General features: G+C 34.7%; 1 protein-coding gene and 1 pseudogene across 1 annotated transcript in view; both read right to left on the bottom strand.

The window, feature by feature from the left end:
• The window catches only part of Zswim5 (zinc finger, SWIM-type containing 5), a 176,558-nt gene extending 158,941 nt beyond the window's left edge, over window positions 1-17,617 (bottom strand). Inside the window, exon 1 of the mRNA XM_005398718.1 lies at window positions 17,545-17,617. The gene's annotated coding sequence lies outside the window, so the exon portion shown is untranslated. The remainder of the gene's footprint in view (window positions 1-17,544) is intronic.
• Window positions 9,056-9,734, bottom strand: LOC102005348 (annotated as a pseudogene).
• Window positions 17,618-17,628: the final 11 nt, after the last annotated feature.

Here is a 17,628-nt window from a genome sequence, read left to right as displayed (position 1 = left end):
ATTGATCTGTCCATTCAAATCCCTATCAAAATCCCAGCTGGTCTTTCTCCAAAAATATTGACACACTGATTCTAAAATTCATGGTAACTCAAGGAAATAGAAGAGCCAAAACAATCTTGAAAGGAAAAGAACATGGCTGAAGGATCCTTCCAACATTTAGCAATTTTTGAACTTGCTAAAGAGCAACAATAATCAAAACAGCATGGTACTGGCATAAAGACAGAAATACATAGAACAATGGAATAGAATTTAGAGTCCAAAAAGAGACTCAGCTACAGTCACTTGATTTTAACAAGGATGTTATCAAGACCATTCAATAAAAAATAATGCAGGAACAACTAGGGATCCACATGCAAACAAAAGAAACTGAAGTCCTTGATGACATCACAAAAGTCAAGTCAAAACAGAACACAAACTTAAAGGTAAGAGCTTAAAATATAAAACTTTTAGGAGAATACACAGGAGAGAATCTTGATCTTGAGTTATGTAATGCTATGCCATAAAAAAAGAGATTGAGACTCTGTCTCAAAATTAAAATACTATAATAAATAAATAAAGTAAGTTCTGGGTTCAATTCCCATTACAAAACATGCATGCACAACAACAACAAAATAGATGACTTGCACTTCATCAAAATTTAAAATTTTTGTGTCAGAAGACACAATCACAAAAGTAAAAACAATCCAAAATTGAGAGAATTTACTTGTAAACTATATATCTCATAAGGAACTTGTATCTAAAAGAATTCTTAAAACTCACAAGTAAAAAGACAACCCAAATTAAAAATCAGCAAATGGTCTGAATAGATACTTCTCCAAAGAAGATATACAAGTGACTCCCTCAAAAGGCACCATCAGATGTTCAAAATCACTATTCATCAGAGAAATGAAGATCAAAATCAGTCATAATGAGAGACAACTCCTTTCACACACAGCAAGAGAGATGATAACTGTCGGCAAGTTGTGGAAAAACGAGAACATTCACACATTGCTAGTGGAATTGTAAAATGATCCAGCCACTCTGGAAAGCAGTTTGGCAATCTCTTAGTGTTAATAATAGAGTATACTTCTACACATACCCAAGAAAATTAAAAACATGTATCCACATAAAAGCATGTACACAAGTGCTCATACCTGCATTGTTCATGATAACCAAAAGGAACACAACCCAAACATTCAACAACTACCGAATGAATAAACAAAACGTTATAACCATGTAATGGAATATTACTCTCTAATAAGAAGGAATTAAGTAGTGATACATATTGTAACACAGATGAACCTTGAAAACATTATGACAAAGTTAAAAACACCAGTCACAAGGCTATATATTATTATTCTATTTATATGAAACATTCAGAACTATAGACAGAAAGTATATAAGTAGTTGCTTAGGGTCAGCAGGGAAAGGACTGGAAAGTGATGGCTAAAAGTTCTTTTTGGAGGGTAATGAAAATGTTCTAAAATTGACTGTGATAATGGCTATCTATATTGGTGAAAATACTAAAAACCAATGAAATGTAAACTTTAAATGGGTGAGTAGTATAGTATATGAAGTATATCTCATTAAAGGTGTTGGGAGTAAAGTCTACTTTAAGAGCCCCTTATTCCAAAATATAATCTTTTCAGGAATATTGTCATTCTCAGGCCTTATTAAGCAGCCTTGAAGTCAAAGTAGGAAAGATAGCTTCCTTAATAAAACTCTTCAGCAACACTAACTTGCCTCCACGCTCTGTTAGATGACATATATATTATATGGCTATATAACTTCAACAAGAAGTTGAACAAGAAGTTATATGTATGGTTATATAACTTCAATGAGATAAAATTCAACTTCTCAATGATTGCTTCTAATCTCAAAGTGAATACATAATAGGGAAAAGATACTGGGAAACCACTCACTACTAAATAAAGATATAAATAAAGCTTCACAAAATATAGCAACGTAAGATTTTGGCTGTGTAACTCGTTGCTAATTATTCTGATGCTACATTAATATTTGCAAGGGACAACTCGTGAAGTAAAAATCTATATTAAAACACTAATAAAGTATATTAAACTGTTATATTTTATCTTTAAAACCTACACAACAGACTTGATTGTAATGTCATAGAATATGTAGATGGTATCTGCGAAATAAAGCATATTCATCAACACAAAGAAGAATAACATCAGGATATAGGTGATATTTAGTATCTAGGTTATCACTGGGACATCTTTGGGTACTCCTCTAACTAATACTGACAATTTTATGGCCAAGCCCTGCAAAAAGACATGGTGAGAAGACTCAGACTCCATAGTGAAGATGGTCATGCTCTCCCCTCATGTAAGTCACCTAGACCACCAGAGAATCCAGCCAAAAATTCAGAACTGAGATGGGAAGAGACAGTGTCAACTGTGTTATGGAAGCTAGCTGCAGTAACCAGAGGTTATCATTTCCATACTAATCTTACTCTTGTAATTTTCCCCAGAAAAAGTAATGAGAATTCTGGAGGAGCTGTTCCATATGGTGTGAATTTACTATATGTAAAGTCATAAGGAAGGCAATGCCCAGATACTTTCTTTAAAACCAACTGTCTGTCTGAAGAGTTGGCTGCTGGCAGCTCACAGCTGTGTCCTCCTCCACAAGCTACTCTCAACCAAAATATAGCAGGTTGACTTTTCTGAATGTGGACAAGACAAGAGTTCAGGATGCAACATATTTATTAGGGATCCATGCCTGGGAAGGAAAGAAGCAGAAGCAGGACCAAGAGGAAGTCAAACTGAAACACGGGCTTGACAAAAGTTCAGCTAACCAGGTATGGTGACCTGAAGCAAGTAAGTTCTGACAAAGAATTCCAGTTCCTAGAATCAAATGATAATGCCAGTACAACATACGAGAACTTATGTGACACAACAAAAGCAGTGCTAAGAGGGAGGATTACAGCTGAGATTGTCAACATCAGAAAAGTAGAGCAAGCCCAAATAAATGATCTAAAGATGCACATCAAGGTCCTAGAAAAACAATAATCCAAATCCAAAGCTAGTACAAGGAGGGAAATTATAAATATCATAGCAGAAATTAATGAAATTGACACAAAAATACAAAGAATCAGTGATCTTCAAAAGAATAAAATAGACAAAGCCTTAGCCAATGTTACCAAAAAAGGGGAAAAAGTCCTTATCAATGCAATTAAGAAATGAAAATGGTAAAAATCATAATGGACACTGATGAATTCCTGAAGATTATCAGTAATGACTTTAAAAATCTATACACCAATAAATTGGATAATCCAGAAGAAATGCATAGATTCCCAGATATATAAAGATTACCAAAACTGAACCAAGAAGACATAAAAACCCTGAATTAATCCAGTAACTGGCATGAAATTGAGGCAATAATAAAAAACCTACTAAGTGAGAAAAGTTCAGGATTCAATGGAAATCACCACTGATTTCAGGGATGATCTAATAATGCCAATAATCCTTCAACTCTTTAATGAGATTGAAAATGAAGGAGCACTTCCAAAGTCACTCGTGGAAGCTAACACTACCCTGATTCCAAAACCAGACAAGGACTCAACTAAAAAAGAAAACCTCGTGCTCACTTCAGCAGCACATATACTGAAAAGAAAATCTCAGGTCAAACTCTTCAATGAACACAGATCCAAAACATCCTCAACAAACTACTGGAAAACAGCAACAAACCATCAAAAATATCATATATCATAACCAAGTAGGCTTCATCCCAGGGATGGAAAATGATTCAACATATGCAAATCAATAAATATAATACACCAGATAAATAGCAGGACAAAAATGACATGATGATCTCAGTAGATGCAGAAAAGGCATCTGACAAAATCAAATATCCATTCATGATACAGAAAACTCTGAAGAAAATAGGGATAGAAAGACCTTATCTCAATCTAATAAAAGCCATTATGACAGACCTACTGCCAGCACATTAAGTGGGGAAAAGCTGAAGGCTTTTGTTCTAAAAGCTAGGAACAATATGAGGATATCCAGTACCACCATTCTTGTTCAATATAGTGCCTAAAACATTAGAGCAATTAGGCAAGAAAAGGAAAAAACTATATATATATGATATATATATGATAAAAAACATACATATAGGAAAGGAAGAAGTCAAATTATTATTATTTGCAAATGACATGATCCTTTACATAGAAGATCCAAAAACCTTCACCAAATGATTCACAATGTAGTTGGATACAAAATCAAGGCAGAAAAATAGCATTCCTGTATACCAATAATGAACCCAACAAGAAAGAAATTAGGAAAATAATACCATTTATAATAGCTTCAAGAAAAATTGAATACTTAGGAATTAACCTAACTGAGGAAGTGAAAGACCTCTACAAAGAAAATCACTCGGAAAAAGGAGATTGAAGAAGACACCAGAAAATAGAAAACAGACCCTGTTTCTGGAGAGGCAGAACAAATACTGGCTATACTGCCAAAACTGATATATAGATTTAATGCAATCCCAATCAAAATACCAACAGCATTCTTCACAGAACTAGAGAAAACAGTCCTAAAATTAATATGAAACCAGAAGACACCCAGAATAACAAAAGCAATCTTGGGTACCAAGAGCAAAGCAGGAGGAATCACAATCTAAGACTGAAGTTATACTATAAAACTACAGTGATGAAAACAGCATGAAACATTAGAGCAATTAGGCAAGAAAAGGAAAAATATATATATATATGATAAAAAACACACATATAGGAAAGGAAGAAGTCAAATTATCATTATTTACAAATGACATGATCCTTTACATAGAAGATCCAAAAACCTCCACCAAATGATTCATAATGTAGTTGGTATTATATACATGCAGATTAAATCTAGATCCATATTTGTCACCATATGCTAAACTATGGATCAAAGATCTAAATATTAAAACAGAAACAATCTGCTGGAAGATAAAATAGGTAAAATTCTTGAAGACATGGTCATGGCAGACAAGGACTTTCTGAACAGAACCTAATTGTACAAAAAATAACATCAAGAATCTACAAGTGATATTTTATTAAATTAAAAAGCTTCTGCGCATCAATGGAAATAACCAACAGAGTAAAGAGACAACTACAAAATGGGAAGACTTTTCCAGCTACTTCTTGTCAAAGGACTGTATAGAGTATATCAAGAATCCAAGGGCTAGGGATTTAGTTCAGCAGCACAGTGCCTGCCTGGCAAGCGGAAGGTCGTGAGTTCAATTCCTGGTACTGGAAAAAACAACAACAACAACAACAACAAAGAATCCAAAAACCTGGACACTTGAATGCTGGGCAAGCACTCTGCCACTAAGCTATACTTCAATCCTCATAATGAGCTTTGAGAGCATCTTTGTGAAAATGAAATGAGAACATTATTTTGCTTGTGTAACTTTCATAATAGCGACTTCCAGCTCTGGATGCTTTATAGAGTCACTTGAGGAGCTTGGTAAAATGTAGGTCCTGGGGCTTCATCCTTGAAATTTTAGTTAACTAAGATTGGAGTAGGGCTCAAGATCTGTATTTTTTATATGCTCCTAGTGTTTAAATGCTTGACAATCATAGTTCCACAGCACTTATTAGCACAATGACTTACATATAATAAGTTTAAGAAATGTTAGTTGAATTGATTTATATTGCCTCACTAAAATGTGCACTCCATGAAAGCAAAAACTTAGTTTTGTTCACTGCTACACCATTCAATGGCTAGATAAAGCCTGGCATGCTGGTATTCAAGAAACAACTGCTAAATAATGCACAGGACTATAGTGGAAGGTAATTTTAATTTCAACTAAGCAGATGAGGAAGTAGCATTTAAGAATAGATAGGGCCGGGGATATAGGACAGTGGCACAAGCACCTGCCTGGCAAGCATAAGGTCCTGAGTTCGATCAAAAACAAAACAAAACATATATATATATATATATAGAGAGAGAGAGAGAGAGAGAGTTTTATGAGGCAAGGAAGTGGTAAAAAAGAAAAATAATTCATAGTAACTCTAAAATAGCTAAGAAATTCTGAGCTTCCTTCACATATAGTATCTCATTTAATGATCATGTGAACATTCTGACATGGTACTGTGTCCCTATTTTACAGACAAGGAAAGCACGACAGAAAGGTTAAGTTACTTGTTCAAGGTTACATAGCTAGAAGACACAACTAGGATCTAAGGCCCACAATTGAAAGGAAGTAGAGATTTAGTTCGATTCACTGGGACTCAGCCCATGGTTAGCTGACTCTAAGGCAAAAACTTTATGGCAGAAGGACACATAGAAACAAAGCTGTTTAGTTAGTGGAGGCTGAGAAGCAGAGCAGGGGAACAGTGTCAGAGAGGAAGAAGCAAGTGACCAGATATAGACCCCAAGGGTCTTCATGACCCAAAATGTGCTCCACCAATCCCCTCCACAGCTCCCAACTCAATCAAGTTGACATAATCAAGCTTAACCACCACAAAACCCTTATTAGACATGTTGATAGTGAGTGGCTAACACGGTATCCATTTAGAAATAGCTACCAGGCAAAGATATATGTTGATCTTGAATTCCAGAGGAAGAACCAATGATGCAAACTTAGTCATTTTATTTGCATAGTGACATTTATAAAGTGTTTCACAGATATTAGCTTACCTAGACTCTCACAAAAATCCTGACACTTTTACAGATGAGAAAACTAAAACATAGCTCTTGTTTTCAAATATCAACATTAAGATTATTTGGAAGTGCTTCAGCGTTTTAAAGAAAGTCACTGGCCAAGCTGATGGAGTTCTGGGCTCTCTCCCAATCCCTAAAGCAGCTCAGATTTTATCTGCCTCAAAAACTGGAATTCCATGTAAGATTTCATTTGAAAATGAGAGTACAGCTGCTTTAAACAAGTTTTAAGCCACTGAAATATACAACATGCTATCTTATTTTATAAAACACTGACTGAAGTTGCAAAAATAAATTAAGTTGCTAAATTATAGAACTTAAAGCAAGAGGGTACATCTGACCTTTGTGGGATAAGAATACAGAAGAAAAATAGGAAGAAAACCAGAATGGTGAGGTAAAACAAAAATCTAGGAAGCAGCTTTTCAAGAGAAAGGTGCAGCTGACTATGGGAAATTCTATAGAGATCATGAAGAATGAGGACTGGAAAAAGAATTGTGTTTGGCAATCATGAAGTCACTGGTATTTAAACAGATCAATTTTAATTTAGTGACAGCACAAGTCAACAGCAGAGACTTCAGAGGTGGAACGAAGGTTGAGGACACAAAGAAAACAAACACAGAATACAACAATTTTGGTAAAGGATATACTTATGTAGTAAATACCCCCATAAGCATTTAAAATGTGCTAGGCCTCATCCAAAACGTTTTACATATTAACTAATTTAATCTTCAAAGCAGCCTATGAAATAGGTGCCATCATTCTGTCCATGTACAGTTTAGGAAACAGACACAGTAAGCAGCTAAAATGGCATACACATACACAGCAGACGTATACAAGTACAGTACACAAGATACTGAAGAATACAATGTAATAGTAAATGAGAGAAAAGATTAGCAAGATTAAGAGTTTTTCACAACTGAAAACCATAATGAGGGGAAGAATTTTTTATTACTAATATTGATGTATGTTTGTGATATTTGCCTGGTATGTCAGTTTATCAAATGTTGCTAGATTCAAGCAAATAAGAACAAGCTGGATTTTCATGAACCCATTAATGCTACAGGCTTCCATTCAATAAAACCATAAATGACTAGGAGGAAAAAATGTAATTATCACCATGGGTTTCAAAGACACAATACATGACATATAAGATAATGAATGGATGGACAAAAAGCCATTTTACTGATTAGCTCTATCATATATTTGTACCTAAAAGAAGCAACAATTTTTTTAAATAAAGGAGTTATCTGATGAAAACAAAGCCATTATAAAGCCAGAAATCTATAAAGTTTATTCTGAGAAAAAAAGAATTAGTATTTGATAATATTTTTGTATTCTTCCTGCTTATCAATATTATCCCTTTGAATCAATGATGAGTATGTTAATATAGAAGGAATTTCATGAAAGGTTAATCTAACTTGTAACAGAAGTGTTCTCAATCTTTACTGCAACATTAGACATAATTTTATCACTTCTATTAATTAGAATTCTGTTGAAATAGGCCAATAAAATAGTTGTTTCCATTTCCCAGTAAATCAATTCCCACTCTTTCCCTTCTATTAAAATAATGCATTAAATGTTATTTTACATTGTATCCTATACTGAACTATGTACTCATAGAAATTAAAATTCTATTTTGCATACAACATTTTAAAATGTTTTATAAATAAATGAATGAGTGGACAAACATGAAGGAAATTACAGCTTGGCATTATATAGCGTCTTTTGATGATGGTTACAATGACAAACAATTTAAATACTTTGGAATAAGACTTTCCAAAATATACAGAGGAACATTCTTTAGAATAATTCTCCTTGAGATCATCAGTAACCTAAACATAGGTGAAACAAAATAAATAGAAAAGAAAGTTGACATAACTCATAGCATGTATGCTATAAAAACTACAGAATGTTTTGTTAACATTAAAAATAGTAGGAAACAGGATGATAGATCTTTTGTAAAAGGGAAGAGGATCAAGAGATAGACAGGGAGGGACAGCAGTTGAAAAAGGAATTAAGGTGTGTTATGTACATGTACCAACTCCCCATGATGAATATAATCATTATGTACTGCAAACATGTACTAATAAAAACAAAACTTAAAAAAACAAATGATAACACTAATAAAGGGGATTATTTTTTAAGAGCATTGTTTCTCAACCTTGGCTACCCATAAAACTGTTTGGGAGCTTTTTTTAGAATTGTAAAATTTAGCCTCCTTCTCAAATCAATTCTGACTTACTTAATTTGAGGTGAGTCCTGGGTACTATCTAAAGACTTAAATCCACCCTTTCTTTTTGTTCTTTTTTTCTCCAAGCCAATACAGGTCTCTTATTGCTTCATTAAAATATCGCAAATTAGATTTATAATCCAAGATCCTGTTTCTGTAGCCAGACAACTCTTAGACCTTATTCACCATCCTCCTGAACCATTCCTTTTTCAGAGACATAGACACCATCCAAAAATTTTCTGATAGCTTTAGGGTCATGTTTTGTTTTGTTCTATTTTGTGTTTTGTTTTGTAGTGCTGGAAATTGTATACAGGGCCTCTTGAATACTAGGCAAATGCTCTACTAGTGAGGTATAATCATAACTCTAATATCCTTGTTTCCAATTATGTGGCTTGCTAAATCAAAGCAGCTGCATTTGAAACAAGTTCAATGTTGTTTCCTTCAAGGATTAACTCATCTTTCTGGCTTGAGACCAAACAAGCAACACTTGGCTTTATCTAAATCCTGTGAATATATTTTTCACCCAAGAAATTTCAGATTTCAGTAAGAGACTCACTGTCTTAAATAACAATCATGACGAGGAAGTGATCACACACAGACCTGTTGAAATAGAAGCCCAATTTAACACTCTTGATCATGTTCTATACAAGAAGAGTAGCTAGTTCCTTTCTGCTCCCCTACCATATGCCAACTGGAGCCTCTCCTTTTCTTTTCAAGGAGAGACTGACTTCTATACTGTGACTGAAATCTTTCCATAGGGTTCCTCTGGGGTCCCTTACAGTAACTGTGCATTCTTCTAAAGTAATGTCAATAATTTCTGGAATGTCTAGAGCCTGATTGCTGAGAATGGTCTTCATTCCCACAATAGTTGCAACAAAAGACCCATAATTCCTTTCTTTAAAATCAAATTTTTGAAGTATAATTTATATTCAATATTTATCATATAAAAACATATGGTTTGATAAGTTTTGATGAATATAATCATGTAACCACCACATCATTATGCACAATACCTCTATCACCCATGAAGTTTCTTCAAGCCATTTCCCCTCTGCCTTAGCAGCCACTAATCTACTTTTTGTCACAATATCTTTGGGCTTTCCAGAATTTTACACGCATACAATTTATGTAGTCTTTTGTACCTGGCTTCTTTCATTTAGCACAATGCCTTTGAGATTTATCCATGCTACTGGGCATCAGTTCTTTTTATTGCTGAATAGAGTTCCATTGTATGATACACAACAATTTTTTAATTCACCAACTTGATAGGCATTTGGGTTGTTTGAAGTTTGGGACTATTATGAGTAAGGCTATAGCTATGTACATTCAAGTACCAGTCTTTACATGAGTATGTTTTCATTTCTCTCAGGAAAATACCTATGAGTAGAATTCCTAAATATTACAGTTAAGAGTATGATTAATTTTTAAGAAGTTACTTTCCCAAGTGGCTGTACTATTTTGTAGTCTTACCAGTAAGGTATGAGAGTTCCAGTTGCTCCACATCTTTGTCAGTAGTTGGTACTGTCAATCTTCTTCTTTTCAACCAATCTGGTAGGTGTGTGGCATAGGTATTTCCTTTGGTTTCAATTTGTATTTCTCTAAGGACTAAATGATAACCAGACAACTGGTTTTTTTGTGTGTGTATTGTGTTGTTTTGTTTTCATTTTTGTTTTTTAAACCTGTGTCCTCCTATGTTGCCCAGGCTGGCCTGAAGCTCTTAGACTCAAACAAGCCACTTACCTCAGCCTCTAGAGTAGCTAAAACTACAGACATGCACCACATTGCCCATCTCAGTGATGGTTGTTTTTATTCTTACCCCCGCCCCTTTTTTTTTTCAGTGCTGGGGATCTTCTAGGCAAGTTCTCTACCTCTGGGCTATAATCCCAGCCCCTCAGACAACTGTTCTTAAGACAAGAAAACCACTAAGAAGGAGGTTACTTCATCTTTCGCCTCAACAATCGATTTTTTTTTTTTAGACAGGGTCTCACTATGAATTCAGGCTGGCCTTGAGCTCACTATCTATCCCAGGCTGGTCTCCAACTCACTGCCATCTTCCTGCCTGAGGCTCCCAAGTGCTGGGATTACAGCCATGTGCCACCACACCCAGCAACAGTCTAGTTTTTAAGAAGGTAACAGAATTGTACTGCCCTAAGCACCCCACTTATCACATCACTATAAAGAGAAAAAAGGAAATGACCAAAAACCATGTATACATAAAACTTTTCAAAAACAGGTTTCAGAGACTCTTAGTATCAAATACCTACTCAGTTGATAATCTCTCACCTACAAATAGATGGCAACACACTGTAATCCTTAGAAGCTTAGGTTTTGGTGTGCAACCTAGGTTTATACTCTAAGAGAGGAAAATATAAAATATTTTAGAAATATTTCCACCAAAAAACTAGTAAGCAATTATTTACTGGACCTTACACAAAATAAGAGACTGTTAATTAAATAAATAATCAAGAACTAGTTAATAAGTTTCAAGGACATTTTTCTTTTATCTAGATAATTTTTTTTAAATCAGACAAAATCACAAATTAGGCCACAAAATGTCAGTATATCTTCTAGTCTCCAGTCACATATAAATCATTTATGAAATATGCCCATACTACCTAAAGGGGTATATGACAATATACTCAAGTCTTTATTAAACCATTTAGTTGAGCATCATTTAGGGCAAATCATATTATCTAACTTAAAGAAGAGAACAGTTATATTGAAAACCAAAAATTAATCAATTTAATTGATTAAATTATATATATATATCACTATGAAAAGCATCACAGAATAATATATCACTATGAATAGTATCACAGGCTATATATCACTATGAAAAGTATCACAGAATAATTTAGCATATGATCACATAATGCTAAAGCTAATATTAAAATGAGTGTGACTTTCTTAGCCTACCAGCTCAACGACAGGCTAAATATGGCCAAGAAGCATGCTGCCTATATGAAAAAAGAAATGAGCATTTAAATAAATTATAAGGTAGAAAATTCATATAAAAGTAATTTGGGATGAGTTAATATCTATTTATTTTTGTTTTCTATTTTTGCTTTTGCAGTGCTAGGGAATTAAAGCCAGGACCCTGCACATGCTAGGAAAGCCTTCTATTACTGAGCAATACTCATGGCCCAGACTTACTGTCTATTTCTAATATCAAACATTAACTGAATTTTGGTGTACAGTTCCATATTTAACACAGGTATATATTCATATAACCCTCACCAAAATAGGTACTGACAATTAATACCTAGATTTTTCATAGCCATTGTTGAAACAAGAGAAATAAATGGCTTGTCTCCTAGGGCTAAATTTTCAGCCTTTTTATTTTAAAATTTAGACTTTTAATAATACTCACATTTTAATAATATTAATTTTAAAAATTCCTAAAATCCTAAAGGCAGACAACTCCTAAAATCCACTATCTTTAGTTTATCTGTTACCTTTAAAATCCTAAACTCAATCTTCAAGAAGCTTACTTTTATAAGAATTAGTATATATTTCTTCTTGTATTTGAATAAACTGAAAAACTACTACTTCCTACAAAACAGATGGTCAACACAGAAAATACACACATGCTGTAACACTCATACTACTTAATGCTATCAATATGTTATATGCACAGGTCTGGAGTTTTCCCCATATCTTCCACTGTCATACCCCAAAAACTCAACCTTGTCTCCCCACTCTCTTCAGTTTTATTTTTTAGAGTGTTCTCACTGTTTTATCTAAGCTGATCTCAAATTCCTGAGCTGAAGTGATCTTCTCACCTCAGCCTCCCAAGTGCTAGAACTACAGGCACATGCACTACTACTGAGGCCCTTCAGTTCTCCAACACCAAGAAGTCCACGATTAACAGTCACTCATTCATCACTTACTGAACACTAAGATAGTATCTAGTATGCTGGGGGAGTGAGGAAAAGAGAAAATTCATTGCTTTAAAAAGGCAAAATGATTTAAAACTTAATAAATTCATACTCCAGAAAGTCTTACCACTTAACTCTCAAAGGAATACAGCTGCCTTCTGTGATTAAATATCGTTATACTGAAAAATGCATGTGTGTGTCTTGTGTATGTGTGTGTATTTTGATGGAGATTGAACACAGGGCTATGCGCTGGCTAGGGAAGCAGTCTATCAGTGAAGTACACCCTAGCCCTTGTAATAGGATATCTTAAAAACAAATTAGGTAATTTTTCCCCACATGAAGTTCTATTATGATTTTATCTATTCAACTTTACACAGGATGGTATAGAGCATTTGAGACGTCAATTCCCTTTTGTTTCCCCGAAATAATATAGATGAAAACAAATTACACATAAAAATCAACAATTGGGGGCTGCACATTATGGTTCAGTGCTTACCTAACACTATGAGGTCCTGGGTTTGTTCCTAAACACTGAAGAAATCAACAATTATTACCCTTCTTACTGCTGCATTTCACAAAAATTAAAATACAGAAAAATTTCACAGATATGTTTATTGATAATATATAACTACACATAATTATGGACTGACTACTTGATGTTTAAGTTATGGATAACCTCCTGAAACAGACCTCTTTTTTACTATAATTGTTAACTTGTAATTGTACCTCTTTTGCATAAGGTAGTACTTAACACTGTGGTGCTAGCCTTGAAAACTATCCAAAGACAAATTATGTGCTTATTTGAAAATGTGTAAACTAAAAATAAGGGGATTAGTTTGAGAGATCTGAATCTACTGAAGTTTTCTGAATACTTATATAATTAAGTTATAAAACTTATAGCAGGTCATTGCATGATTTAACCCAATTTTTAAAAAGCTAAATATCCAAATAAATAGACTATTTCTGTGTTTAAGAGAGAAAAATTGCTGCTTCTTTTCCTTTAAGCAATTCTGATTTCCCTGAGAAGATGCAAACCTCCTTTTAAGTTTTACCAAACATGGAACAATTAAAATATGGGAGACAGGGGCTGGGGATTTAGCTCAGCGGCAAAAAGCGCCTGCCTGGCAAGCGCAAGGTCGTGAGTTCGGTTCCCGGTACTGGAGAAAAAAAAAAAAAAGAAATATGGGAGACAGCAAAAAAGAGTCAAATCTTAAAAACTGTTCGTCAGTTATAGCCCCATTCTTATGCCATCTGCAGACACCTGAATAAAATGTTTTACCGAAGTTTATGCTACTGTTATTCTCATAAATTCTAAAACAAGTTAAAAATGCAGTTGCTTAAATATCTAAACTATTATCTACATAACAGTGATTGATCACACTATAAGTCTATTGACACAGCTTCAGTAGACAGATATCCATGAAAAGATTACTCTGAATTTTCCCCTCTTAAAAGAAACAATACTTCTGATTCAGTCCTGTTATGTAAAAGAAATGTATACTTTGAGCATAACAAATCTAAATTCTGCCATTTGTTAACATCACAGTGAGAAGTTTTTGGTTTTTTTGAGAGAATCTAGTAAACTGCACAGGCTGACTTCAACTAGCGATCCTCCTGCTTTGACCTCCTGAATAGGTGAGGTTGCAAGAATGTTTCAAGTACAGTACTGATTTAAAATCTGTCCCTTGACTTCCCAATACCGATTCAACACGGAAAATAATCAGAAGTTACAACATTTAGCTTACCTATACTTTGTAAAAGCTGAAGGTTTTTTTGCTTTTGTGTTCCTTCAAAATTTTTATGTTGGAAAGGAAAAATAAATAAATAAATATATATATACCGCTAGTTTCTCTTAGTTCATTGAAAAGAAAGGTTTGTGTTAATATTATTTGAACAATATCTCATCCTTATAGCTTGCACCCTGAGCAACTACTCTGAAGATAACAATATGCAATGTATTAATTATTGTTACTCTATTACCTTGTTTTGAAATTCTGATTTTTTTATAATAATAAAAATGTAGCTGGGGATATAGCTCAGTGGCACAAACGCCTTCCTGGCAAGTATAAGGTCTTGAGTTTGATTCCTGGTACCAAAAAAAAAGTAAAAAAAAATTTTATGTTGTGCTGCTTTTTAAAAAATTAAAATTATTTATGCATCTTTTCTTTAAAAGAATGTTACAGAAATACCCAAGCTTTCCTTCCTTTCTACAACATCAGCGTTTAGGAACTTTACAATTTTGAGTTATAATATAATGAGGGTGAAAAATAGTGAGGAAATATGTAGAATTATTTATTTATTTTGGGGTTTTTTTGAGACAGGGTCCTGCTATGCAGCTCACACTGGCCTTGTACTCACTATGCCCAGGCTGGCATTAACTCAGAACAATCCTCCTGCCTCAGCCTCCCAAGAGCTGTGATTACAGGCACACACCATGTCCAGCTAGAATTGCTAATTACCACCACTTAGTAATAAAACTGAATATGAACTGAGCTTATAAACTGAAGAACATGATTACTATACAGCTATGTGAAATCATTTCCTCACTAATCTCTCAGGACTACTTTTATAAAACCCATCTTATATATTAAGTCCCATACAACTTTAGAAGTTTAGAAGATGAAGAATGAGTCTCTAGTTTTACTTATTACCAGGTGATTTGTGTCAAAATACAGAATTCAAAATGATACAGAATGGAATATCCTTATCTTCCACATTTTCTAGTATAAATTAAATGTCAGAAAAAGAAAGATTACACAGTTCATGGGTTCTCAAATACCATTACCGAAAAGTAATTAATTCATATTCCTAAGCCAGATGTAGTAGGGCTCACATGTATACTCCCAGCACTTGGGAGGCTGAGGCAGGAGGATTACCTGGAGGTCAAGACCAGCCTGGACTACATAGTGAGTTCAAGACCAGCCTGACATAGAGAGTCTCTGTCTCAAAAGCAATTTTTTAATTCTCCTATCTTCATCTGTGAAATTAAAGTAAAACAGAAAATGTTGGTATACGTCTTTCTTAGGGTCCCTGAAACTATCATATAAGAACTCACCATAGGCACAGCAGATATCATATTACAAAAAAGAATACCTGATTTAAACATGATCTGAATCATCCATAAAATCTGATTGCATTTTCAATTTGACATTTTAATCACTTTTAAAAATACTTCTCTCTCACTTGCCCCATTTGAAAATCCTTTCAAATCCACCTATTACAATAAAATAACCACTTAAATTGATTTTTTTATTTAAAACATTTTAAACGAGAATCTTAAAAGGTAATTGATCTAAACTCATAGCAAGATTAAGGTGTATAGACTAATACCTATATTCACTTTGTTTTCAATAGTAAAGCTGTATACCTTAATTATCTGTTTATTCAATTTATTCTTTCTAAAACATACACAAACACACAAAAGATTAACCGCTTTCAAATAAGCAAAACTTTCTCAATCCAATGTTACTGTATTCTGGCACAGAATAAATTTATATTTCATATTTGTAAAACAAACTGGTGTGCTATTGTTTGAATAAGAAACACAGGCTTCATTGATTCTCAATAACCAAAAGCAGATTGCTCTGTATAAGACACTGCAATGTACTACTCTTCAAAGGAAAAGAATTTCAAATACGGTTTACCTGGGGAGAAGACAACTAGATGTTTGGGGTTTGTGTATGTGTGCCTGCACTGGTGAAACAACCTCCTTCCAACTCTGTTCAAAAATCAATATTTTCTTTAATAAATGCAAGTATACACAGTGTAATAAATGCATAAAGATAACGTGTACTCCAGGATATAACAATCCAAGAGTAGAAAAAATGTTCTAATTTTTCACATAGCAAGTCAATGTTAAACAATGTCATTTTTTTCTCTTTCTCCCTATCCATTCCACAAATTAGATACACTGTATTCATAGGTTTAATAATGTTAACAAACTGACTAGAAGCTCTAGAGCAGGAGGAAAAGAAAAAGAAACCATGCTCCATTTTCGCACAAACAAAAAAAATAAAACAAAAGCAAATGTGAAGACTTGTTAAATGAGAAGCATTTGAAAAACCCAACGTGACCAGCTTTTGATTTACCCCAGCCTGACAAGGAAGATAGACCCCACCCCCACTCCAGATTGTGTGGTTTTTTTTCCTTGGGTGGGGGTGTAGAGAAGAGAAGCTGTCACATTTCCATCTTCGGTTATTGTTAGTCCGCAGCCTAGATTCCCAGGCATCACTGGTCCGGAGGGGAAAAACTGCACAGCAGACAATTAAAATTGTCTGAAATGCACAGTATTATGTTGTTGCTGCTGCTTTTCTTCCCCCATGTTAAAGTTAATTACACCCAGATTCAATCTGCCAGGACTACAGATTGGCTGACAGCCTGTCCCTCAAACACTCCCTCTAAGAAGGCTCGCTCCAGATTGACTAACAATCCTCTCCTCTCGAAACTTAAATTTCAAAAATGCATTTCTGAAATTATTAGATCCAAAAAGGCACGTCTCCCCATTCTGTTTGCCTTTGAAGTGAGAAACAGAATGAAGAGTAAAAGGCGAGAGACCTATTTATTTGCTCTTCAGACAAAAAGAAACGGGGGGTGGAGAGCCAGTGGGAGGAAAGAGCAGTCGTGGACCTGAACGGAAATGTTGAGAAAAGTTTTTTTATGTGACTTGTTTGTCCTTCGGCAGGCTTGCTGGAGTTGGGCAGAAAGCCGCGGTCTGCACTCCCGGCTGGAGTAGGGGAGGCACCTGCAGAAGGGAGGCCAGGGACCAGAGAGGGGCCGGACGAGCACCTACCGACTTGCAGCACGTTCTCTACGGAGCCGCTGTCCAGCAGACGGATGCCCCGGCGGAACGGCAGCCCCTCGCCGCCGCCGCCCG

This window comes from Chinchilla lanigera, unplaced genomic scaffold, assembly GCF_000276665.1.
Source record: "Chinchilla lanigera isolate Chin_1 unplaced genomic scaffold, ChiLan1.0 scaffold00063, whole genome shotgun sequence".
Classification (NCBI taxonomy): domain Eukaryota; kingdom Metazoa; phylum Chordata; class Mammalia; order Rodentia; family Chinchillidae; genus Chinchilla; species Chinchilla lanigera.
This window is presented reverse-complemented; position numbering and strand designations above follow the sequence as displayed.